We start from the raw sequence: 26698 nt of genomic DNA, 5'->3' as shown, positions 1-26698 counted from the left end.
GCACTTGTCAACTGATAGCCTAGTCCATCAGTGGTTGGTCTCTCTGAGGTTGACACTGCTGTTGCTGGGATGAGGCGATTTCTTCCTGATTGGTGTTGCAAGAGGAGCCTTTTGTGGTAGAATGCAGAATGACTAGTGCTAAATTTCAGGCCTAATCCTTACAGAGGACAACACGAGAAGCGTGTTTTTGCATATTATAAATGATGTAAAAAATATGCAGTTGGTTAGTCCTTTGTCCCCCGTACACAATCCTCCAGATTACTAAGGTCGACAGGACTACAAAGAGAGGGTTCTGAAGCCCAGGCATATGTCCCACTCCACCCTCTCCCTTTTCTCACCCACTGACTAGTTTGCAACAGGTTTCCCATTTCCTATGATGTCACTTCCAGCTGTGTCAAATCTTGCCCTTTGTGCGATACAGACAATCTAGACATTGGCACCAGGTGCAGAGTACTAGGTTAGCTCTTGACCGATCACTATGAAGAAACCCTTGTATGTTATTGCAAAACTAAAGATGCAGTGGGAGGGTGCATAATTTGAAGCCTTAACACTGCAAACCTCATCCAGAAAATATGGGCTGAAAGCCCAGCTTCTCCACTTGACCATTGTCTGATCCTGTGCAATTCAATCTACCCAATGGTTCCCTGGCTGTCAAAATTGGGATCAGCTACATTTGATTCTGTTAACTGTGCACTTCAGAAAAAATGCTATCACATACATTGTTTGATAGATTACATCTTTGCTACATATTAACAATAATATTGATATTTTATGTAGTGCACAACACTGGATAAATGTTCCCTTTGCTTGAGGATAGTACTGTCATTTATTTGCCATGGTTCTCTGCTACAGAAAAAAATATCAATGAGATTCTACACTTTTGCTGTTATAGAGACTTGCATAGGACAAAGGCTTTGGCTCAGTAGTTTGCTTTATTTACACAGAGGGCCACCGAGCCAGTTCGACGGTCAGTTTAAAGAAGCTGGTGACTGGATGTGCTGGTCAGCTGGATCAGTTCGATGACGCGCTCGAGGGGTGGTGATCGCAATTGGATGCGCAGGCTCGTTTTGAGCAGTTTGATGCAGCGTCGATGGTTAGGGCCTAAGGATCCACCAGGGTCAGTTTGACTGGTGATCGGCAGCGAAGATGCTGGGGAAGCGAGCAGTGATTCGATGGCGTCAGATGTAACAAAGGAGCTTGTAGTTCGAGCTGTGGCAACGATGCGCTCAGCTAGTGCGGTTCAGTGGCGAACAAGAGCGGAACGTGCAGCTGGAGTTCGAAAAGCTGTGTCAGTGTCAAAGGCAACTTTGATGGGTCCTGCTGGTTCGAGATGCGATGAAACCGTTTGACGATGGTTTAACCAGTTTGATGACAGGGAACACAGGGCTTTTGCCTGTCTTGACTCTTGGGATCTTCTGAGTCGCACAGACACATTTGAGTCCTTGTTCTCTGGACCCCAGTAAGGCAGGCTTGTACACACCTTCAGGAGTCCTTCAACAAATTGAGGTCTTGGCAACAGTGTGGCTGGCAGAGAGGCAGATCTTTTTGCAGCAGCAGGTTCACCCCCATTGTGCCCTGTGGATAGGTAGGGAATGGAGCTATCCTCTGCCTTGGACACTCAGTCTTCACCCCATTAGCGAAGGGCTCTGGAAAGTCAATTCTCTTAACAGAGCTCCCATAAAATATTATTCAGGGGTTGGAGTCCAAAGGATGATCCAAAGAAGTGGTGTGAGACCTCTTATTTTAATGGTGAAAGTCCACATGTGATTTTACTAACGCTGGCCCACTTTAAGGGTCCAATCGCTGCTTTTCAAAGAAATTGACTTTGCCCTTCTGACATCACACCCAAACAGCTTTGTGCTAGAGGAAGTGGAGGGGACGGGAAGGAAAGGCAGAGAAACAAGCTGGCGGAAAACTCCCTCAACTAAACAGAGCTCTCCCTGTCTGCACTAACCCTGCCCCTTCCCTTATCAATAGAATCATAGGCATTTAGATATGCTGCTGCTGGTGTGAGGCCAAGCTTTTTGTTAATGGGTGTGCCCTTTCATTCTTGTTCTCAGGCCAGTTTCCTGTGGAGTGGCTATCCCTGGGAATGGGCGTTACCTGCCCTTACAAAGGAACAAAGATAGGCAATCCACAGGCTACATTCCTGCCACTAGCCTGTCTTCGGAGAATCGACATAACCCTTGCGTAGCTGAACTGGCCCTTCAGGACTGACACATGTGTGTTATCAATTTGATGTGGTTGCAATGATTATGAACAGTGCCATGCACCATGCCCTATCTCAGGCATGGCTTATATTTAGAGTTTACTCTGCCACCAGCATGGGCCACTCATAGTCATGAAGTTTTGGAACATGGGTGCATATCTTAAATCCCACCCCTTTGCTTCAGTGCCTTTGGCTGTCAACTCAGCTGTTAAGAGGGCACCTGTGACCTGAACCTGCTCTGTGCCTCTGTAGAGTAGGAGTAGCAACCAGCCTGCAGATGCAGCAGTGCACAGGTGTACACTATGCTTTTAAAATGGAGCTCATGAAAGAGGAAACAGGTCAGCAGATGGAGTTCCCACACTATTTTATTAAATTAATAAAAATCCCCAAAAACAGGGAATCTACATATACACCCTTGCCAAATGGCAATCTGTCATATACACATGGGATAGAATTCCCTTCAGATAATGTCCCCCAGAGGGAAAATAGTAATATTTTCTTCCACTTACATCCAACCTGATCTGGGATTTGGGGCATGTGCCCTTCCAAGTTCACAGGGTGAAGGATTGCCGTTCTTTGGGCTCATGATCCATTTGTCTTTGAAACCCCCTATGCGTTATTGCATTGTTTCTCCTCGGGGTGGGTTCTTCGAGCCTGTGCGTGTCCACTTATCTCATGATCCACTTGTGTTTTGAACCCCCTATGCGCATTTATTGGATTGTTTTTCTTCGGGGGTGGGTTCTTTGAGCCTTACTAGGATTTTCCCATGCTCACAATCCACTTGTGTTTTGAACCCCCTATGCGCTTTCATTGGATTGTTTTTCTTCGGGGGTGGGTTCTTTGAGGCTTCTAGGATTTTTCCCTGCTTATGATCCACTTGTGTTTGAACCCTCTATGCATTTTTATTGCATTGTTTCTCCTCGGTGTGAGTTCTTTGAGTCTTAATTGGATTTTTCCCTGCTCATGATCCACTTGTGTTTTGAACCCCCTATGCGCTTGAACCCCCCTTTTATTGGATTGTTTTTCTTCAGGGATCGGTTCTTTAAGTATTACTAGGATTTTCCCCTGCTCACGATCCACATGTGTTTTGAACCCCCTATGCGCTTTTATCAGATTGTATTTCATCGGGGGAGAGGGTTCTTAGCCTTACTAGGATTTTTCCCTGCTCATGAACCACTTGTGTTTTGAACCCACTATGTGCTTATATTGGATTGTTTTTCAACGGTTGTTGGTTCTTTGAGCCATTGCATTTGTATATTATTATCATTTGACTATTTTGAAGGCGTTTCAGCCTTTGTGTATCCCCATTTGGTGTAAAATTGGCGTTTTACTTTGCTCATGCTCCACTTGTGTTTGAAAACCCCCTATGCGTATTTATTGGATTGTTATTCTTCGGAGGTGGGTTCTTTGAGCCTTACTAGGATTCTTTCCTGCTCATGATCCACTTGTGTTTTGAACCCCCATTCCGCTTTTATTGTATTGTTTTTCATAAGGGGGTGGGTTCTTAGAGCCTAACTAGGATTTTTCACTGCTCATGATCCACTTGTATTTTGAAACCCCCTAAGCACTTTTATTGGATTGTTTTTCAACGGGGTGGGTTCTTAGAGCCTTACTAGGATTTTTCCCTGCTCATGAGCCACTTGTGTTTTGAAACCCCCTATGTGTTGTTATTGCATTGTGTTCCTCAGTGGTGAGTCCTATGAGCCTGTATTTTAATAACTAACCATTTTGAATGTGATTTTGCCTTTCGGCGTTCACTTAGCTCATGATCCACTTGTGTTTGAAACCCCCTATGCGTTGTTATTGCATTGTTTCTCCTCGGGGGTGGGTACTTTGAGCCATTGCATTTGCATAGTATTATCTTTTGACCATTTTTTGAAGGCATTTTAGCCTTTGTGTATCCCAATTTGGTGTTAAAACCACTTGTGTTTGAAACAACCCCCTATGCATTTTTATTGCATTGCTTCTCCTCGGGGTGGGTTCTATGAGACTGCGTTTTCATAGTTGGATTCTCGATCGCTTGCCCGTGTTTATCTCCATTCTTGGCCTTTGAATTTCTATATTATTATTATTATTTGACCATTTTGAAGGCTTCGTAAGGCGTTAGCCTTCTTGGTGTTTTATGCTTTTCCTCCTTACTGGCGGATAACTGGGCTTCTGCTTGTGTCAATACTTACTTCAAGTGTGGCTACCTGCCTCTGTGGTTTGGTTTTTCTATTCGTGAACCTTGCAGCGTTTCCTTGGCTTCAGTTTTCCTCAACTTTTCCGATAGTTTGGACACTTGCCCCTATGGGTTGGTAATTTAATTAGTTCCCGTGAGGCATGGACTGGACCTCAGCTTGCCTCAGACTTTACCTAAAGTTTGGCAACCTGCCCTTTTGATTTCATATTTACCTGACTCCATTGGGGCATTTTACCGCTCCTCGGCTTCCTTCCACTTTTGCTTCAGGTTTGTCCACCTGCCCATGTGGTTTGGTTATTTAGATTAAAACCAAAGGGCATATACTGGGCTTCGGCATACAACCAACTCTACTTCAAGTAAGGCAACCTGCCCAATTAGTTTGTTTATTCAAATGATTCCTTAGATCAGGGGTGCACAACTGATTTTGACAGAGGGCCGAAAGTACCTTACATGATGGCTATAGTGGGTCGAAAAGTAAATGTGGGTGGGGCGGTAGGCGCAGCGGGCGTGGCGTGGGGGGAGGCTTTTTCAACCCCCAATTTTTATTAAACACATGGAAAAAGACTATGTTTTTGAGGTGTAACGATTTTTATTTGTATTTCATACTTACATTTTGTACTACACATTTTCCATTGTTATAATGTATTTCTATTTAGTTATTGCATATCGTCTGTTTAATTAAATTATATATATATTTTATTGACCCTTGATTGAACATTCTGTTATTTTGGACTGCTATACTTTGCTGTTTGGGTTGCCCAAGAGGAGTATGGCCTTCGTTGAGTCAGGTTTCCACAAAAAGCAAAGGATGTACATCTCCCAACTGTGCCTGTTTTAGCTGTATTATTGGGTTCACTCTTAGAGTGTGACACTATGCCCCATGACCCCCAACCAAACACTATGACCAATGGCCCCCACCCCTCAACCAAACATTATGCCCCATGGCCCCAACCCCCAACCAAACATGTATGTCTTCATGTAACAGCGCCACGATGCCTCCGGGCTGACGTGCGCTTTAAATAAATAATTAAATAAATAAATAAATAAATAAACACTATGCCCCATGGCGCCCACCCCTCAACCAAACACTATGCCCCAATGGCGCCCACCCCTCAACCAAACACTATGCCCCATGGCTCCTACCTCTCAACCAAACACTATGCCCCATGGCCCACAACCCTCAACCAAACACTATGCCACATGGCCCCAACCCCCAACCAAACACTATGACCCATGGCCCCCACCCCTCAACCAAACACTATGCCCCATGGCGCACAACCCCAACCAAATACTATGCCCCATGGCCCACACCCCTCAACCAAACACTATGCCCCATGGCTCCCACCCCCCAACCAAACACTACGTCCCATGGCTCCCACCCCCCAACCAAACACTATGCCCCATGGCTCCCACCCCTTAAACAAACAATATGCCCCATGGCGCCGACATCTCAACCAAACACTATGCCCCATCGCATCCACCCCTCAACCAAACACTATGCCCCATGGTGCCCACCCCTCAACCAAACACTATGCCCCATGGCCCCCACTCCCCAACCAAACACTATGCCCCATGCCCCCAATCCCAACCAAACACTATGCACCATGACATCCACCCCTCAAGCAAACACTATCCCCATGACCGACACCCCCAACCAAAAACTATGCCCCATGGCCCCCACCCCTCAACCAAATACTATGCCCCATGGCTCCCACCCCTCATCCAAACACTATGCCCCATGGCCAATGACACCCACCCCCCAACCAAACACTATTCCCCATCGCCCCCACCCCCCAACCAAACACGATGCCCCATGCCACCAAGCATGCACCATGCATACATACTCATACATACCCCAACCCCCCACCCCTGCATACAGACTAACAAGTATACACCATGTACCCATACAGACCTAAACCCCCCACCTCCAACTTAGCATAGAAACTCGCAAGCATACACCATGCACCCATACAAACCCGAGCCCCTCAAACCCCAACTCGGCACACAAACTCACAAGCATACACCATGCACCCATACAGACCTGAGCCCCCAACCCCCAACTCAGCACACAAACTCACAAGCATACACCATGCACCCATACAGACGCGTACCCCCCACCCTCAACTCAGCACACAAACTCACAAGCATACACCAAAACACTATGCACCCATACAGACCCAACCCCCCAACCCCACCCCTGCATACAGACTACCAAGCATACACCATCCACCCATACAGACCCCCACCCCAACTCACCATACAAACTCACAAGCATACACCATGCACTCATATACACCCGAGCCCCCCAACCCCCAACTCAGCACACAAACTCACAAGCATACAACATGCACCCATACAGACCTGAGCCCCCAACCCCCAACTCAGCACACAAACCCACAAGCATACACCATGCACCCATACAGACCCGAACCCCCCACCCCCAACTCAGCACACAAACTTGCAAGCCTACACCAATACACTATGCACTCATACAGACACCAACCCCCCAACCCCCGCCCCTGCATACAGACTAACAAGCATACACCATGCACCCATATAGACCCCCACCCCTGTATACAGAATAACAACCATACACCATGCACCCATACAGACCCCCACCCCCCAACTCACCATACAAACTCACAAGCATACACCATGCACCCATACAGACCTGAACTCCCCACCCCCCAACTCACCAAATAAACTCACAAACATGCACCCATACAGACCCAGACCCCCCACCCTCCAAGTCAACATACAAACTCACAAGCATGCACCCATACAGACCCGAACCCCCCACCTCCGCATCTCAACATACACTGAACGTGCACACAATGACAAACATTCAGGTAGACCTGTCACCCCCCTCACCCCTAGCATCTCAACATACACTGCACTTGCACACAAACACATTCAGGCAGACCCGACACACACACCCCCTCTGCACCTCAGCATACACTGCACTTGCACACAAACACATTCAGGCAGACCCGACACACACACACCCCCCTCTGCATCTCAACATACACTGCACTTGCACACAAACACATTCAGGCAGACTCGACACCCCCCTCCGCATCTCAACATACAGTGAACGTGCACACAACAACAAACATTCAGGTAGACCCGACACTCACCCCACCACCGCATCTCAACATACACTGAATTTGCACACTAAAACAAACATTCAGGCAGACACGACACTCGCCCCACCTCCAGCATCTCAACATACACTGCACTTGCACACAAACACATTCAGGCAGACCCGACACACACACACCCGACACACACACACCCCCCTCTGCATCTCAACATACACTGCACTTGGACACAAACACATTCAGGCAGACCAGAGACCCCCCCTCCGCATCTCAACATACAGTGAACGTGCACACAACAACAAACATTCAGGCAGACCCGACACTCACCCCACCCCGCATCTCAACATACACTGAACATGCACACAAAAACAAACATTCAGGCAGACCCGACACCCACCCCCAAACCTACATCTCAACATACACTGAACGTGCAAACAACAAAAATTCAGGCAGACCCGACACACACACCCCCCTCCGCATCTCAACATACACTGAACGTGCACACAACAACAAACATTCAGGCAGACCCGACACCCTCCTCCCCCCTAGCATCTCAACATACACTGCACTTGCACACAACCACATTCAGGCAGACCCGACACACACACACCCCCCCTGCATCTCAACATACTTTGCACTTGCACACAGACACATTCGGGCAGACCCGACACACACCCCACCCCTGCGTCTCAACATACAGTGAACGTGCACACAACAACAAACATTCAGGCAGACCCGACACACACCCCCACACCTGCATCTCAACATACACTGAACGTGCAAACAACAAAAATTCAGGCAGACCCGACACACACACCCCCTCCGCATCTCAACATACACTGAACGTGCACACAACAACAAACATTCAGGCAGACCCGACACCCTCCTCCCCTGTAGCATCTCAACATACACTGCACTTGCACACAAACACATTCATGCAGACCCGATACACACCCCACCCCTGCGTCTCAACATACAGTGGACGTGCACACAACAACAAACATTCAGGCAGACCCGACCCTCACCGCACCCCCGCATCTCAACATGCACTGAACGTGCACACAACAACAAACATTCAGGCAGCCCTGACACTCACCCCACCTCCGCATCTCAACATACACTGAACTTGCACACAAAACAAACATTCAGGCAGACCCGACACACACCCCACACCCGCATCTCAACATAAACTGAATGTGCAAACAACAAACATTCAGGCAGACCCGACACACACACCCTGCGCATCTCAACATACACTGAACTTCCACACAAACACAAACATTCAGGCAGACCAGACACCCCCCCCCTCCAGCATCTCAACATACGCTGCACTTGCACACACACACATTCAGGCAGACCCGACAAACACCCCACACCAGCATCTCAACATACACTGAACGTGCACACAAACACATTCAGGCAGACCTGACACACACCCCACACCACCATCTCAACATACAAGCAGGGCAAAGACCCGACCCACACACATCCCCCCCAAAAAAATCTGTACTTACCGGACATGCTGGAAGGCATGGCCCCCACTCCCCAACCAAACACTATGCCCCCCATCCCAACCAAACACTATGCCCCATGACCCCTACCCCAACCAAACACTATGCCCCTTGACCCCCACCACAACCAAATACTATGCCCCATGACACCCACCCCTCAAGCAAACACTATACCCCATGTCCCACACCCCCAACCAAACACTATGCCCCATGGCCCCCACCCCTCAACCAAACACTATGCCCCATGACTCCCACCCCAAAACCAAACACTATGCCCCATGGCTCCCACCCCTCAACCAAACACTATGCCCCATGGCACCCACCCCCCAACCAAACACTATGCCCCATGGCCCCTACCCCCCAACCAAACACTATGCCCCATGCCACCAAGCATGCACCATGCATACATACTCATACATACCCCACCCACCCACGCATACAGACTAACAAGCATACACCATGTACCCATACAGACCCGAACCCCCACCCCAACTCAGCATAGAAACTCGCAAGCATACACCATGCACCCATACAAACCCGAGCTCCCAACCCCCAACTCAGCACACAAACTCACAAGCATACACCATGCACCCATACAGACCTGAGCCCCCAACCCCCAACTCAGCACACAAACTCACAAGCATACACCATGCACCCATACAGACCTGAGCCCCCAACCCCCAACTCAGCACACAAACTCACAAGCATACACCAATACACTATGCACCCAAACAGACCCCAACCCCCAGCCCCTCCCCTGCATACAGACTAACAAGCATACACCATGCACCCATACAGACCCCCACCTCCAACTCACCATACAAACTCACAAGCATACACCATGCACCCATATACAACCGAGCCCCCCAACCCCCAACTCTGCACACAAACTCACAGGAAACAGCATGCACCCATACAGACCAGAGCTCCCCAACCCCCAACTCAGCACACAAACTCACAATCATACACCATGCACCCATACAGACCCGAACCCCCCACCCCCAACTCAGCACACAAATTCAAGCATACACCAATACACTATGCACCCATACAGACACGAACCCTGCCACCCCTGCCCCTGCATACAGACTAACAAGCATACACCATGCACCCATACAGACCCCCACCCCTGCATACAGAATAACAAGAATACACCATGCACCCATACAGACCCCCACGCCCCAACTCACCATACAAACTCACAAGCATACACCATGCACCCATACAGACCCGAACCCCCAACTCACCAAACAAACTCACAAGCATGCACCCATACAGACCCGAACCCCCACCCCCGCATCTCAACATACACTGAACGTGCACACAACAACAAACGTTCAGGTAGACCCGACACCCCCCTTACACCCAGCATCTCAAGATACACTGCACTTGCACACAAGCACATTCAGGCAGACCCGACACACACACACCCCTTCTGCATCTCAACATACACTGCACTTGCACACAAACACATTCAGACAGACCTGACACACACCCGACACACACACACCCCCCTCTGCATCTCAACATACACTGCACTTGCACACAAACACATTCAGGCAGACCCGACACCCCCCCTCCGCATCTCAACATACAGTGAACGTGCACACAACAAACATTCAGGCAGACCCGACACTCACCCCACCACCGCATCTCAACATACACTGAACTTGCACACAAAACAAACATTCAGGCAGACGCGACACTCACCCCACCCCTGCATCTCAACATACACTGAACGTGCACACAACAACAAACATTCAGGCAGACCCGACACCCACACCTGCATCTCAACATACACTGAACGTGGAAGCAACAAAAATTCAGGCAGACCCGACACACACACCCCCTCCGCATCTCAACATACACTGAACGTGCACACAAACACATTCAGGCAAACCCGACAAACACCCCACACCAGCATCTCAACATACACTGAACGTGCAAACAACAAAAATTCAGGCAGACCCGACACACACACCCCCTCCGCATCTCAACAAGCACTGAACTTGCACACAAAAACAAACATTCAGGCAGACCCGACACCGCCCTCCCTCCCAGCATCTCAACATACACTGCACTTGCACACAAACACATTCAGGCAGACCCGACAAACACCCCACAGCAGTATCTCAACATACACTGAAAGTGCACACAACAACAAACATTCAAGCAGACCCGACACTCACCCCACCCCCAGCATCTCAACATACACTGCACTTGCACACAAACACATTCAGGCAGACCCGACACACACACCACACCAGCATCTCAACATACAAGCAGGGCAAAGACCCAACACACACCCCCCGCACCCTCAAAAAAATCTGTACTTACCGGACGTGCTGGAAGGCAGGCTAGCTGGAACGCTGGTGAGGTCTGGTAATACAGCTAGCGTGGCAACGTTGAAATGCCTTCCGGCATCAAACCTTATTGACCACGCCAGCCGTAGTGCTGGCCCTCCATTGGTGCAGCACACACTCACTACGTGGCTCGTAGGAGCTAAGTGGTGCATGTGCACTGAACCAATGAGGGTCCGTGTTTTGTCCGGCCCGGAAGACAACAAAGACTTTTCCTAATGGAGGGCGGGCGATGCTATTTGCGGGCCACCCTCCATTAGGAAAGTCTTTGTTGCTGGCGGGCCGGACAAAACAGCATGGCTTCCCGCAACTGGCCCGCGGGCCGTAAGTTGTGCACCCATGCCTTAGATGTACATGATAACTTTTTTCTTTGCATGTTCCTGTGAATCTACATCGGTTTTGCAAAAGTGTTTGCCTTTTATGTTAATTGTGTGCTTTCACCTCCCTTTAGGTGGATCGCTGGGCTTTGGCTAACTACAACTCACCTTGAGCCGCCAACCTGCTCCTGTGGTTTCTGTTATTTAATGATATCCTGAGAAGCCTATCGTACTTACTTTCTGTGAAGTTGCCACCTGCAGCGTTGGTGCTGGTTGATAATTACCACTTACATCATAACAGTAAGTCCTGTGGTAACTTGTTTTTCCGAGCATTCTTGTGCACTAATGCCTTTGATTGTTGCCAGCTCTTAAACCGTTAGTTTTAAGTTTTTCTTTGGTGCCTGTCCTGTTGTCCACTATTCACAAGTTGGTAGTGTGTCTACCAATGGGTGTGAGGGAGTTTTTTTTTTACTTACTATTGCCCATCTCTCGCAGAGCGGTGGCGGCAGTGCTCCTGCCATGCTGCAGGGGCTGGGGGAAAGAAGACAGGAGGCTGCCTGCCCTCCTCCAGATATAGGCCAGAATTGGCCTGAGGGCAGGCAGCCCCCCCTTTGTGGGAGCGGGGCCCTTTAATGTGGGTGTCCAGGGCAGTGACTGCCTGTCGTCACTTGCCCCTGCCACCTCCTCACAGTTTATGGGCGACCTGGAGTCTGGGTCCCTATTGTGCTGTGGGCCAGAGGCCCACCCCAACACGCCCATGCTAAGTGGGCAAGCACCTGAAAGGTGCTGCCCGCATCCTTGTCACCCTCAACTACCAAGCCCACCTTCCATCTTATGCCCCTGGGCCTTCCACCTCCGGGGAAGGGCCCATGACTAAATTACCTTCCCTGCTGCCCTGGAACGGCCGGTGCTCCTGGTCACATAAAGTGCGGGAACGTCGTGCCATTTCGCTCCCATCCACTTTGACCTCTGTACATATCTTACTGATTCAGTTACCTGATTATAACTTCTCATTAATTGAAGATGACCACTCCCAGTCTGAACTAAAATAAACCTGAAAACAAAATGGCTCCAATTTGTCCAGTGTCTGTAGACTACACACCACAGAGGCTCTGCTCTCAGTTGCTGCTGGGGTGGCCTGAGGCCTTTCTCGTATCTGCTATGGTGACATCATCACTGCTGACCTATGTGAACACCCCCCCCCCTCCCCCATGGTTACCAGACTTCTTCTGCCTTCCAGTTTCACAGGATTTATTGGGCAATAAAGCCGCGCGCCTTTACCCAGGGGCCTTGGCGGGACTATTTGCCTGCAAGCGGTTCAATCAGCAATCAATACCCGCGCCGTCTGTGACCATCTACCGGGGGCAACAGCAGCTGCTAACTCTGGCGACTGAACGCCGAAGAAGGCCCTCCTGATGGCCGGCCCACTTTCATATATTTATTTGAGGGCGGGGAGGGGTGTGGGGAGGGGGCAGATTTCATTTTGCACAGAGATGTGCACCCTGCAATATTGGGGTGGGATGGCATCACAGGGCATAAGACTCGATCGAGCTGCGCCAAACCACCCAAGGACCAATGAGTCAAAATGGTTTAAGTAAAGTTTTCTTTTAACGGGTTCTTTCGGTTTATTAAGAACATACGATCTTTTGCAAGTTTGAGAAAAGGTACAGATCTACTTGGTGCGCACACTAAGGAGGGAAGTTACTGCCGAATAATACGCGGGCTTCCGCCCATGCTGCACCACTTCTGAGTTGGGGGATGCCCCCCAATTCGGAGTGGGAGGAAGTTGCAACTGGTGCAGCCTGTGCTGCTTTAAGCCTGTCTTTGTCCTTCAGATGGGCGAGGATACGTGCAATCATCTTGCCTGTGCTCCACCAGATGGCACCTTTTGCTAGCACTGGCCACAAACTCCCCTTCAGGGTTTAGCTTGCTTGCTCTATGTGACTGCGCTGCTCAATATTACACACTGATTGGGGCACCACCTTTGAATTCATTTTTTTCTTTCACAAATGTTATTTTATGTTACTTGGCATTTATATTATAGCGCCTTATATATCACTGGCATGACCTCAAAGCGCTGGTAGGTTGAACACCCTCGGGAACCGCAGTTCAAGTCAGTAGAGAGAGAGTGTTGTATGGTGCGTGGGCGCACCGGATATGTGTGCAGCTGGTGTGGTTGTTGCATGATAGCTGCTTCTTAGCGGTAGGTGTGGTGCTGAGGAAATCAGTTGGATGTGTTCAGTCTAAAGGGTGGACACCCAGACTGAGTTCTGGCTGCGTTAGGCCTGAGGAATGCCTAAGCTAGCCGAATGTGTCAGCTAGCTGTGTTTTATTAGGGTGATGAGGTGTTCGTGGGGTCATGTTAGTATGTGAGCAGCTAGGCCGAATTTATCATGGTATAGCTTTGTTATAGTTGAATGATGGTGTATAGGAGGGAGTAAGCATAGTAGTTTGATATGGTGGTTATCAGTAAAGCACCTGAGACCACGCACAAGAGCAGGACAGTGGGGGTGTACATAGCGGCATAAGTATATAAAGTGGCAGGATGGATAGGGGTAAAGATGGGATACAGATAAACATGGGGATACAGGTACATAGCATATACAGGGGATACAGATATGTACCATCTGCCGCGGCGTTCGCACCGTCCGTGCTGTCTGCGCCATCCGCGCCCTCCGCAGCATCCACAGCATCCTTACCATCAGTAGCATCCGCAGCATCCGCGCCATCCGCAGCATCTGTAGCATCCGCACCATCCGTACCATCTGCACCATCCATAGTATCCGCACCGTCCGTAGCATCTGCAACGTCTGCAACGTCTGTATCAACCACAGCATCCACCAGATCCGTGACATCTGTCCCATCCGCAGCATCTGCACCATCCATAAAATCTGTGGCAAATGCGCTGTCTCTGTCATCCGCACCATCAACACCATTCAAGACATTCGCCTGGTCCGTTCCATCCACTCTATCCGTTCCGTCTGTTAGGAAAGATTTCATATGTGTATGTAATTTTCCCTCCATGTGTCAACCCCCAAACGTTTTGCTGCTGTTTAGACACCATTGACTGACTTTGCCAGAGAAGCACAGCCTTCAGATGCACTCCTCTGGCCTTTCGCTCACTTTTTATGGGGAAACTGACATGCTCTTAAGACAGTCAGTGCTGGGAGACTTTGTTTCCCTTAGTCCTTTCCTCATGTTGCAACTTTTGTGCAACATGTAACAAGTGTGCAATGTATCCTACCATACAGCACACTTGGTGTCTATAGTCATTTCCAAAGGCCCTAGATACTCTCGCTGGACTTTTTATGAACTGTGCAGATGTGTCATGGACAGGACTGGTGGCAGCTATCGTTTTGCATTCTTTTGAACCCTTTCCTGCCATGTTAACAGCGTTAACCGCGTTAACCACGTTTGGCACGAATAGGTGGCCTGGCTCCAAAATGGCCATGCTATGAGGTCCTTTGTCCTGTCCTTTGGCCATCTTGCCCCTTCACCTTCCCCAGGTCGAGTCGACCCGAGCCAGTCCTTATTTGGTCATGCATTTTCCCGCGAATCCCAATGCTTTTGTGGGCTTCTGCATGCCTTGTGTGTGTGCCTCCAGGATGTGGGCTGGGATGCCTGGTCCCAATACACATCCTGGGTGCCAGAGAGTCTGGAGTGTCCTGAATGCCTGAGACCACTGTGGTCTGTGATTGGTCCACATATGGAGTGTGTGTTTGTGAGCAGATTTCCCATTGGGTCCTCTCCGTTTTGGCACGAATGGAACTTTGGATAAGAGGACGCTGGAAACACCACTACCAGGTCGATCTCCTGAGTTCTCACTGAACAAGGGATTGGATCCAAGTATCCTGCAACTACGAAGCTGAGTCGAGGAACCGCTGGTGACCCGCTGGAAGGTTTGGCACCCTGAACCCGCTGTCGTCCCGTGGGACCCTTCTGCATCTGGTCGTCCTAGAAGGTCTGCGAAGGCGCTTCGACTCATTGGAATAGTGGGGCCAACTATTCTCGGCACCTTCACCAAAACCTGCAAGTAAGCTTTCTCGGAAGCGTCCGTGGGCCAACCAGTGGGCTGACCAGTTTACGCAGGACCTTTGCTTTGTCTCCGCCGTCATTTCGAGGAGACCCTAGAAACTTGGTATACTGTTAGCTCTGTGTCCACGGCACCCTCATACCGAATTTCGTACACTTGGCATTCCCAGGTCTGAAGTGAGATGAGTGCGCCCGGACCGGAGTAAACGCGGTTACCGCATTGCCCTGCTGCAGCAATGTCCTTTGTAAGTCTGCTGCATTTGTGACGCTCTTGCCCCTGAAGCCTGCTGCAGTGAAACTGGGGCGATTCATCCACCCGGAGCGGAGAAATCACCACTGTCCCATTTGGGAATCCTCGCTGGAACATAGGAACTAAAAGGTGCCGAACTATCAAACTACCTCTGCCTTCAAGTGGAGGTCCTTCTTGAATAGTGGGAACTTATTCTTCATCGCCTTATCCACCTTCCCGAGCTGCTAGAGACCCCTGAAGAGACCCTGTTTTGCCCATTGGAACAACCGCGTGCATTGGCATACATGTACTATTGAGCACACGGCTCCCCTCTTCTTAGGGCTTCGACTGCCTCTTAGCTAGGTGAATAACTGATGTTGAATTGGGAATAAAGATGAACTGCACTGCCTGTTTCCTTCCCCTCTAGGTTGTTGACATATTTCGTGCAGTCATCCCTTTAGACCCCCCTGGTCTTGTACATATATTGTATTGAGTGTGATGTATTGGTTTACTTCGTGTTACTGTGTTTCTTTGCTATGGTCTATGTTACAAAGGCCTTGTAATAAATGTGTCTATCTTTTTAATATAACACCTGTCTGAAGTAATTTGTAAGTGTCCTTGCTCTGTGTGCTCATTGAGGTCCTTCAGTCACCCTCACCCCTCCTGAGACTTAGTCTCGACCGCCTGCCATAGCTACCCTTATTGATCTGGCTTGTCCAGAGGTTACCCTGTTCCAAGAAACTAGATTGGCCTTCTGAACCTCTGCCCCTCCTGGACAGAGTTCAGAAATCCTTCTCAACACCGTCCACTCCATCCGTTCCATCCGTTCCATGGATCCCTCCCATCCACTCCATCCACTCCATCCGTTCCATCGACTCCATCCGTTCCATCTCCTCATCTGTTCCATCCCCTCATCCGTTCCATCCACTCTATCCGTTCCATCTACTCTATCTGTTCCATCTACTCTATCTGTTCCATCCATTCCATCCGTTTCACTCACTCTATCTGTTTCAGTCACTCTATCCGATTTAGTCATTCTATCCATTCCATCGACTCCCTTTGCTCTTTTATTTTCTTTGTTCGAACAACCCTGGATTTCTGTTTATTGTGACTATTCATCGCATTTGCTCTATGCGTCGATTCTTTATGGGAAGAGCCACGTTTTCAATAATTTGCGGAAAGACAGGTAGTCTTCGGTGAGTCAAATGTGGGGTGGAAGCAAGTTCCATAGAGTGGGGGCCAAGGCTGACAACGAGCATCCTCCTAACCTGACTGAGTTGGTGTTTGGTATCATTAAGAGTTCGGCGGTGCGTGATCTTAGAGTGCACTGTGGGTGGTAGGGTTTAAGCTTGTCCTGTAGGTATAAAGGACCGGTTTTGTTCACTGCTCGATGGGTGATGCATAGGGTTTTGAAAGTCGCCCTTCGTCCAACTGGGAGCCAGTGGAGAGGTCTGAGAGCTGGAGAGGTGTGGTCTCTTGGGCCAAGTGCTAGAAGCATTTTGGCTGCAGCGTTTTGTGCTCTTTGTAATTTAATGAGGTGGTATGCTTGGACCCTGAGGTTGAGGGAGTTGGCATAGTCCAGTCTCGACATTCCAATAGATTGGACAGCGGCAAGTCTGTTGGGAAAGGAGAGGTAAGGACAAATGTGTCTACGAATTTTGAGGTGGTAATGGCAGGACTTAGAGACGTTGATTTGGTGAGAGAGGGTCAGGTCAGAGTCAAGAGTGCATCAAGGTTTTTTACTGTGGTGGAGGTGGTGGGTGGATTTCTCATGGATGTGGGCCACGGTGAAGGGTGGGGGAGAAGCTCGGTTTTGCTGCACACCATGATTTCGGTTTTAGTGGGGTTTAGGAGGAGGTGGTTTGTAGTCATCCAAAGATCAATGTCAAGGAGGCAGGCTGCAATGTCGGGCTGACAGTTGGAGTTTGAGTTGAGGAGTTTTAGGATTATTTGGTTGTCATCGGCGTAGTTATAGCACAGGATATTGTGCGGGTGGATTATTCCCAGGAGGGTGGACATATAGAGGTTAAACAGGAGGACTGATAATTAAACTGGATACCAAATCATTGGTATTAAGTGATTCAGTCAAATGTGCTCAACTAAAATTTACAAAGACTACGGTTCCCAGAATGCAATAGTTATTTAAATAAAATTATTATAGTTATGGTGTTCTAGTTACATGGTGCCATCTGGTCATCGTAGGCTGGGTATACACTCTTTTTAGTTTGGGCTATTAGGTGGCGCTTTAGCCCATCTATGAGCTGAAACTGTTGCGTTAGCGTACAGGTAGGGACAAATGGCATATTTGCCCAGCCATTGACTTCCTATGGTTATGCAAATCCCCTTCTTGGCCATTTTCACCTAGTTCCTGCGCCTCCCGCCCAAAACACCTCCTCATGGGAACTCTTTGAGCTCAATTTAAACAACCCTTACCATCAAATATTGCCCTGGAAGTGCCTGCCAGTGTTTTTCAAAGCAGTCTTCTGAGAGTCATTGACCTAATTGGAGTTGTAAACCCTCTACTGGTGTAATAAAAATGTCTTACCAGGTCTACCTTCAGCTATTCGATTCATAAGCACTCTATGTCCTTCACTGAAATCCTGTTTAAAACATGAATTGGCAAAGCCAACAGTTTTGGTTTGTATGTAAGTATTAGGCATTCGCCAGGCACTGCTGTTAGATGCCCAGGAACTTGCACCATTTTGCAACTGCTACCATCAATGGCAAGTTAATACCACTACGGCTATGTCTGGCAAGTGCCTTTCCCATGCCTGCACAAAAGCCCACAATGTTGGATTTGCCAATGCTTGTTTTTTTACACTTTGGCCCCTGGATATAAGATGACAATAATTCCCCAACTGTCAAACAGAACACTCATCACCCCATGCACGCACCACACTTTCAACCTTATGCATGGTACCACAACATGAGATATACAAGACATGTCACCACACATCCCCTCTCTTTCAATGAAGGGGCAGAATAGAAAAAGAAACAGGACTTACTCGTCACAAAACGTTCTCACTGTAACTCAACACTTGCCACAGCCTAACACAGTCTCTGAATGTCACCAAACAATAGAAACGTGCTGGAAAAGAGGACGCCAGAGGTCGCTGCCCACAAACATCTGGAAAATCACACCTTCCCAGTCCTTTAAGTGGGATATATTTTATTGAATGGGGGCTCTGTAAAGGGGTTTGTGCTTGGCGTGGCCTAAAGGAGGGGCAAACAAACAATACATCATGAGGCCCTAGAAACATATACTTTGGACCACCCAACATTGTCTCGGGTGCTCTTCTTTGCATCAGTTCTGCACACTGTAAATACACCTCGCTCTGGTTCAATTTCCAGATAAACTGCTGTCTGTAAATAAATCCCATTCTGACGCGGAGATATAAGCTATTCAATCAGCGAGCTAATCATTTTATTTACAGGCGGTGTGTTCTTCATTGCTCTGAAGTGGTCTTTTAGGGTTTCAGCTCTTCTGCTGTCTTTCTGTCCTGTGATAATCTGAAGTTATTAACGCCATGCAAGGAAGGGCTTATGCTATGCGCATGTTCCCCAGAGAGGCACCACTCTTCTCTAAAGTCTCTGTCACTTGAAATGTGCTTTTACTACCCAAAGACAGACCTCAAGGTATTAACCTATCCCTGACATCTTCAGCCAGACAAGGAATCGCCAAGGGGAGCACCCATGAGAAAGGGGAGGAAAACAAATATAAATAGAATTAATTTAAAGTGTTTGGTATAATCAAAGAGCATTTTGGGAATATTAGAATTAGCACACTTTGTTGTATACTACATATCTGTGACAGGGATTCAAGTCTTCAACCTTCTGAGCGCACAATGCACACAGGGCTTTCTGCTTATTTAATTTATGATAACACCATACCAGTAAAGTGACAACAAACTATAAGTCGAATATATATAAATATGGAGCGAGCTCTCCTTTGGCAGTCAGGTGCTGACTGTCCTGCTTTAGCGGATAGACAGGATCCCAGCATGCATTTCATTCACAGCAACTAATCACTTTGGGTCTCCCTCATAGGGGGCAAAGAATGGCACACTTAAAGCCTGACATCTTCCCAATACATGAGCAACAATAAACCTAAGCACAGAGCAAGGATACCACATCACCTTTAACATAAGATGGACCACAGGAATTCAGTACAGACACCTATCTCTATCTCCCCAGGCCTCTTATAGAGGAACTACAAAGCACTAATCAACATTCACAAAGATATAATCAACATCCGTCCACTCACTAACCATAATTCTTCAAAAAAACATAAAATGGACTGAAAACCATACAAAGAACAAGTTATAAAATCATCAGGAGAAATACAAATAATTTGGCAGGATAGCCCAAGCTTTTTTAAATTTTATAAACATAAAATGATGTAATTCTGTTTCTAAAAGGGAGGTCTGCTACTCAGACTCCCCTAGCATAACTGCTCCATGATAAAAAAAAATGTAGTACTCACTTGCACCTTTCCTAAGAGAGCATTCTGGTGCCCTCAGCACCAGCCCTTCAATGGCCTAGGTCAGGTTCAAAGGTCACATGTGCATTCCCACTGCTGCTGGAGCATAACGTTCTTGCAGGTATAGGTGGCCTTTTAATCCTGTACACCTCTGTTTTCAAACATAATATCTGTATGCCTTAGTCAGTCTGGTGACATATACATCTTTAAATATAAGCCATGCCTAGTTTTGGCATGGATACAGCAGTTTGATAACACACTAGTGCCAGCTCTGTGAGCAGAATTGCAGGTATGATAAGACTGATGTGCATTATCGTCTGGGCTCACTGTCTCCACTACAATCATGTGGAACAATGGACAGGATGCTGCCCCATTGATTCTCCTTCCGGAAGTGTAACGCCTTCCCTCGGGGAACAGGAACCTCCATCAGGCTGTGTCTTGGGAAACAGTGCCTGAAGGCAGCAATAATATATTACATCCCCACTCACACCAGGGAGCTGACTACTGGAGTCCCTTTGAAGTCAGCAGCCATAGGAAGGGGGCAGACCTAGAGTAACAAGTAGTAGGGAGAGGTAGGACAGGATAATGGTCTCACCATTGTGACTTCTGTTAGGGCTCTCTTCCTTTTGGTGTCACTCCATTTCCTGTGGGCAATGCACTCTGGGTGTTATGTCATAAAGCAAAGGGCACTTATTACAACAACCTGATTCTGACCCCTTAGAGGAGACCTGCTTTAGACGAACCCCTGGTGACATTTTGCCTTTAAAAGCAGAGAGGCATCTCCTCATTCTTTGATTAGTCTCTTAACTTAAACAAGGACAATAAGAGATCACTGGGACCTCTTATGGGTATACAGAAGGCAGAGGTGAGCTCTGTTTCCTAACCATCACCAGGGAGCCTTGGGGATGAGCTTCCGTGAACTAAGGGCAGTGGTCGAAGTGGGTAGGAGCAGTTGGGAGCGGTGCTCCTCTGCTTTTATTACGTTTTACTGTTCCAGAATGTTTCATTTTAACTAAAAGTGTATGAAGCAGTTGGAACTTGCACTTCAGTGCACTGAACTGAACATTCACGTCAACAGCAGGCACATTTGTTTGGGGGTTTGTATTGTGTGTGGGAGGGGACGTTGCGACAGGGTTTGTTGGGAGTGGGGCAGGCCAGCAGGGCACATAATTCCACTACTTTTTTTTCGATCACTGACTAAGGCCCCAACTGCTGGCTGCACTGGAAGCAAGGCCATGATGATGCCCTGTAGCTGTCACCCAAGTTCTCTGGAGCAGGAATACAGAAGAAAAGAGCTCCCCTTGGACCTGGAGCCCCTGGATTGGGACTCCAAGCAACCATAGAGACAAGGAAGTGGCTGCTGGCTCTCCCTGCATCTCTATGTTGTCAGTTTGTGCACCATCAACTCCAACTAATCTGCTGCAAGGGATCTGCTGTATTCATCCTTGACCTCGATGCTCAAGGGCCTCCACATGTGTGGGTTTCATTCGATGCCAATGCAGAAGCTCCATCTTCTCTGCATCGAAGACCTGCCGAGTCTTCTGGCCTCCTCCTCTCTACACCACCACCTGGTCACCAGCTCCATTTTTGGGACCATAGTTACTTTTAAGACTCCCCTCTCTACCTTGTTCTTCCCTCCGGAATGTTCAGGCTGCAGGAGCTGGAACAACTTTTTGTTCCTTTTGCCGGCACCTTGTGCTGCTCCTGCTCATAGATTCAGGAGCCCAGTGACTCGCCTTGGCCTGACCCTGCCACCTATCTCTTTTGAATGCATTTATGTTCACCACCTGCAGACCCTCACGCCTTTGAACCCCAGCAGGCTACGCCCCAGGACATTTTGCAGTTGATTACGCATCAGCAGGGGGATCTGCCCCAACTCAGTCAGGGATCCCATGTCGACCTGCTATCCCTGTTTGTGTTAGCCATGGGAAGGAAGGGGTGGAAGACAGTGCTCTAGGTACCACTCCAGGAGAAGGCACAGGATAAGGGAATGAAGTGGAAAAGGAGCAGGTCTCCCTCCAATACCCCTACATTAATTCGGCTACCAAATCCCATTGGTATGCTTTTCCTATAAAAATACATTGCAGACAATAAATAATGTCCCAGACACCAACTTATTAAAGGAGTATTTGCCTACATCAAGTAAAAATAGGCAACACTGCATTGTCTAAACAACAGGCACAGTATAGTTTTTCTACAGCCATTGATACCGCATTAAAAACAAATGCATGTTATCCTGAATTGACTTATTGTCACACTGACATGTGACAACTTCATTGGCTGACCAGGCCAGTTGATGCTTGGCTAAAGATAGCTTATAAAGGCAAAGGCGATTAATTAGTATATGGGTTACATGCTTACTGATGTTTGTCAGATCATTGTAACAGTTGTCCTTAACAAACATCGAGGGTAAGCATGCTTGCACAGTGCTCTTACTTTGCTCAGCGACAATTTGACAACGCTTGCTACAAATCACAAAGGCTTCAGTATCAGTTTAACGTTGCATCAAGAAAACTCAACAAGTGAAGCGCAATACATACATCTATAAGTCTGTGCCTCAGCGTAGATCTATTCGCCCTTTTGAATGCACTAGTTAAATCTATGAAGGCTAAATGTAAATTGACATCTTTGATTATAGAGTATTTATCTATTAACAGGGTAAACTTCTGACTCGGTTCTGGGGCTCCTAGCAAGGGACAAAATACTAGTTTACAATCAGTTGTCAGAAACTGGTTCAACACTAGTGGTGGTGGCAGAAGATCCCCTTACCCGGATCTGTTTTTTGCGTCTTGACGTCAAGTGGTAAGGTCGATCCCTGTAGGAGGCCAGCCTGGTTCCCCCATTAATGTGGGTATCGGGAGGACCTGCCACAGGAAAGGTGAAGAAAATGGGAAACCCTTCGGAGGAAACAACCACAAGATGAAATCGGGACCCTGCTGGTGGTGATGTGAAGGGTGTAATCATGAACTGGATTGAAGATGGTAGAGCATCTTGGTCCACACAGCAGCGAAGTCAAGCAGATCCGTACAAAGGATGGGCTGCTAAGCACACAAGCCTGCTAGAAGGTGGAGCGGCAGAGGAACACTGGGGCAGGGCTGTAGAGAACACAGTTCCGAGGGAAGGATTAGCTGTGGAAGAATACAGAGGTAGGACAGAAGAGGAATGCAGAGGCTGGGCTGAATAGGACAGTTGACAGGAGGTCAACTGAGACGAGGAAGAGAGTGTCAGAAATGCGAGAAGGAAGCTGAAGGAGGGATGCATGCTAAGAGAACCAGGACAGAGGGAAAATCAGAGAAAGGAACAGGAGGAACTCACCAAACCTGCAACTAAAGAAGCTGCAATGCGCTGGACAGCCACTGAAACGCGATGATAAGCACCATCTTGATGATGCAACGTAAGCGGAACGCAAGACTGCTACTGTGCACTTGTGCCGGAAGGTGTAGCGGGCACCTGCATGGCCGTGATAGCGAGGGACCATGACAGCTTGCTCCCTCCTCAGGCGCTGTGAACCCGGCTTTCCTAGATGCAGGCAATGGAACGTCCACACCAACACAGGGACATGGATACGAGAGGCAGGTTCCCAAGTGCAATCACAAGGTGGATAACCCTTCCAATCGACCAGGTATTGTAAAACGCCTCATCTATGCCTCGAATTGCAGCTAGTTGAATCTTTGCATTCAGGGGATCCATCCAATGTCACGGGTGCAGGACGTACAGGGTGCAGATGGGAGTAATGCCCTGGTAAGTAGGGCCAGTGAAGGAAAGAATGGAAAACAGGATGAATCCTCTTTCAAAAACCCGGTAGTTGTAATCAGAAAGGCCACTGGGTTGATCTTCTGAAGGACCTTGAAGGGGCCAAAGAAACGGGGAGCTTGCTTGGATGATACTAAATGTCTGTGAAGGAACTTGGAACATAACCACACATGATCCCTTACTTAAAATGAGGGATCTGGAGCCCTCTGATGATCCGTCCATTTCTTTATGGAGTCTCGAGCTTTTAGAAGACTGAATTCCCCATTCTTGTGTCTCATTTGGATTTCAGCAAACCTCCCATCCACATTGGGAGTTGGAAGTCCTTGGAATGTAGGACATGGCAAACATGCAAGCATGATATCCATAAGAGGCAAAGAAAGGGGAGGTTTTAATGGTACAATGAATGGAGTTATAAGCTGTGATGCTGGAAATGCATTGGAGGGACAGGCCCTCCCTGTCCTTGTTCTGTAGTCCTTTTTCATGTGTGTTCTGTATTGCTTTTTGCTCAGGAGTCCATGTGGGACTCCTGGCAGTGCAGCCCTTCTTCTTTTTGGTTTGGTGTACAGACCCTTGGGATATTCTTATGGCACCCATGAGTGGGGGTACAACCCTGTGCCCCTAGTGTATGATTTTGGGCACCTGTGTGTGGCCCACAGAGCAGGCTATGGGCTGGTGGCAGCTCCATGCTGAATTTGACAGGTGCTCTGAGTATCCTCCATTTTGGGATACCCAGGCCCTGCCATTGGAATCAGTTGATTCCTGATATGAGACAATATGGCCCCTGTGGCCTCTTGCATTTTATTGCCTGTTACCTTGTTGTTCCCAAAGTCCTGGGAAGCCCTGACTTTGTCCCTTCCCCCTGACTGGCTGTTGGGTGGACGTTCCATATATGGTATTGTGGGGGAAGTCCAGGCTAGACTGCCTGGAGCCTTCCCAGTGACTGTATGGTGTGGGTACATCTGTGGGTGGGACCTGGATGAAAGGGGTGTGTGACCAATATGTACTGGTTGTCCTGGTGCCTGGTTTCTGGTATGTAATACATTGAATGAGACAGCCCTGCCCGAAACTGGTATGAATGCAGTGTGGAGTGCTGAATGGCTCGGTACTTGTCCCAATAAACACTACTTGTTGTGAGTGTCTGGTGGGAGGAGAATGGCCTGAATGCACTGTGAGCCTGATTGGCTGCCTGCCTGCATGAATGCCCTTCTGAGTGATTGGTTGCCTGAGTGTGACCCAGCAGAATGAATGAGAGACAGAACAGTATATCTGGGGGTCTCTCACTGCTAGAATTGGTTCAGAAGCTGAAGTTGATACTTGATGCTTACCCATGAAGCCCAACTGGAAGAAGAAGACTTGCTGCTGCATTTGCTTCGACCCGATCTGAAATCAGTCGAGTTTGTCGAGGACTGATCCGATAGAGGACTTGGCTAGGAGACCTCTTCCCAAGCTATGAGGGACCATCGTGCACCGCTAACCTTCGCCAAAGCACCCTGGCAGCCAGCCTTCGAAAGACTGCCGACCGGAGATGGGGACCACCGAGGAGAATGAAGAGAAGCACCGGACAACCGTCCACCATCGTTGACCAGGGTTCGCAGGTTTGCTATAACCTCTGAGGCCCGTCGAAGCGGTGTTACATAGAAGCGGGAACCGCTTGACGCCGAGTTGCCGACAACCAGAGCCACATTGATTAAGACACTTTGAATCCAAGGATGCTCTCGCCTGCATCATCGACCGCTTTTTCCCGCCGGAGAAAGTCGAGGCCGCTGACGCACAGAGGAGCATCCGCCGGTGGATTTCCTGCCACCCGAATACCGCAGAGATGCTGGACGACTCGACGCCCTTGCTGGGCCAAAGTTCTTCATCGACTCTTTGCGACAACAAACTATCGTCGTTGAGGTGCACCGCGCGTCTCATCTTTGCAGGACGTCCAAGATTGATCGTCAACAAGCACCGCCAGGACCGAAGCTGCTGCCTTGATGCCTTTGTTCACCACTTCTTCGAAGGATTGCGACGATCCGTGGCTCCTGCCTTAACGGGAGCGGCTCAAGTATGTTCCGTCGATGACCCGACATCAAAATCTGCTATTCCAGGTACATTGCGGTGGTAGAACTATTTAGAAGGAAATAAGACTCATATTGAACAATATATAGACTGGGCTTGTATTATATCTTTATTTACAGGTTGCCCATATGGGGGGATCCTCACACAGAACTGTGTCTAGTCGGTAGGGGCCAGTATTCTGCCTGTTGTTTAACCAACCTGCTTTCCTCCTATGTCTATTGTTGGTTCACTTTATTAACTGATTTGTATGACATTTGAAGAGTACAGTTAATGCATTTTAAAGAAATCAAAGTATAATTGTGGTACCACATAGCAACTGTATATTTTTGCCATTGTAGATTAACCTGAGCACAAAGTGCGTTATTGTGATTGTATATATAACCTTGAACCTTATTTATATAAAGACTGTGTTATCACTAACATACTGTGTGGACATTCCTTTGTGGGTGCTTGGGGACTACAC

The sequence above is a fragment of the Ambystoma mexicanum genome, chromosome 2p (assembly GCF_040938575.1).
Source record: "Ambystoma mexicanum isolate Mex_15411 chromosome 2p, UKY_AmexF1_1, whole genome shotgun sequence".
Classification (NCBI taxonomy): Eukaryota; Metazoa; Chordata; class Amphibia; order Caudata; family Ambystomatidae; genus Ambystoma; species Ambystoma mexicanum.
This window is presented reverse-complemented; position numbering follows the sequence as displayed.